General features: G+C 33.3%; 1 long non-coding RNA gene across 1 annotated transcript in view; it reads left to right on the forward strand.

Annotated features, from left to right (window-relative positions):
• LOC107725261 (uncharacterized) overlaps positions 1-819 on the forward strand; it is a 4225-nt gene extending 3406 nt beyond the window's left edge. Inside the window, exon 3 of the long non-coding RNA XR_001638101.1 lies at positions 785-819. This is a non-coding gene — a long non-coding RNA (uncharacterized LOC107725261). The remainder of the gene's footprint in view (positions 1-784) is intronic.
• Positions 820-1274: the final 455 nt, after the last annotated feature.

Below are 1274 nucleotides of genomic sequence, written 5' to 3' on the forward strand. Positions count from 1 at the left end.
CACTAAAAAAAACAAAAAAAACAAGCTGTGGATCATTCAGGTAACAACACAGTATTAAGAATCAAGTGTATGTAAACTTTTGAACGGGGTCATTTTTATAAAGTCAACTGTTATTTTCACTTGTGGACAATATCTTTTATGTGAAATTTCTGATTCAGGCCAGTACTAAATAAAAAATAACATGCATTTTGTATGATCCCTCTTTTGGTAAAATAAGTAACATTTTGCAGATTCTGCAAGGTGTATGTAAACTTTTGATCTTATGTGTGTGTGTGTTTATATATACAGTATGTGTGTGTATATGTACAGTATGTATGTATGTGTATATATTGAAAAAAGTATCACAGGTTCCCAAAAAAATTAAGCAGCACAACTGTTTCCAACACTGAGCTTTGATCAAAGCAATAAATAATATTTTGAAGTATTAAAATAGAAAACCATTATTTTAAATGTTAATTCTTCACAATATTACAGTTGATCAAATAAATGCTGGCTTGATAAGCAAGAGACTTATTTCAAAAACATTAAAAATAGTAATGTGTCCAAACTTTTGACCAGCCCAGTCCCCTTATTAAGCAGGCAGAATGCTCTAAGGTGCATCCTGAATGATAGAAACAGACGGGCACTGAAGAGACAGACATGTATTACATTATATGTTTTTTTATTTATGAAATCTTTGCCAAAAGATGCTTTTGTTTCTGTTAGAGGTATGCTTCATGTTAATTGAGTAAATGAATTGAGAAATTGTCCAGCAACACTATATAACAATCTGTTTCAATTTCAGGTTCCACCTGAGAGCCGGGACTGTCAAATAGTAAGGTGAGTCCCTTTTTTTTTAAGTGTTCAGTGGAGGTTGAGTTATTCAAGCTATTTGAATGCCACGATGTATAATTGAGTATTGATAATATTGAGTGCCTGATAATGTTACTAGTGCTGTTCAAAACTGTTTGTTAGGACCGATTGTGGCTTGCAGCTTTCTGGAGAAATGCTCCTTCAAATAACTTCACACTCAGCATCCTGAACAATATACCTGTTATATTTTGCAGATTCTGCAAGGTGTATGTAAACTTTTGATCTTATCTTATGTGTGTGTGTGTGTGTGTGTGTGTGTATACAGTATGTGTGTGTATATGTACAGTATGTATGTATGTGTATATATATATGGCAATAACATTTTTGTCCACATTTAATGTTTTTGAATGAAAAGGAGGGAACTGTCTTTAAGCTGTGGAGTCAGACGGAGCATTTACCTCACAAACGGCATTGCAGAGGAC

The sequence above is a fragment of the Sinocyclocheilus rhinocerous genome, unplaced genomic scaffold (genome assembly GCF_001515625.1).
Source record: "Sinocyclocheilus rhinocerous isolate Xijiao unplaced genomic scaffold, SAMN03320098_v1.1 scaffold2141, whole genome shotgun sequence".
Taxonomy (NCBI): domain Eukaryota; kingdom Metazoa; phylum Chordata; class Actinopteri; order Cypriniformes; family Cyprinidae; genus Sinocyclocheilus; species Sinocyclocheilus rhinocerous.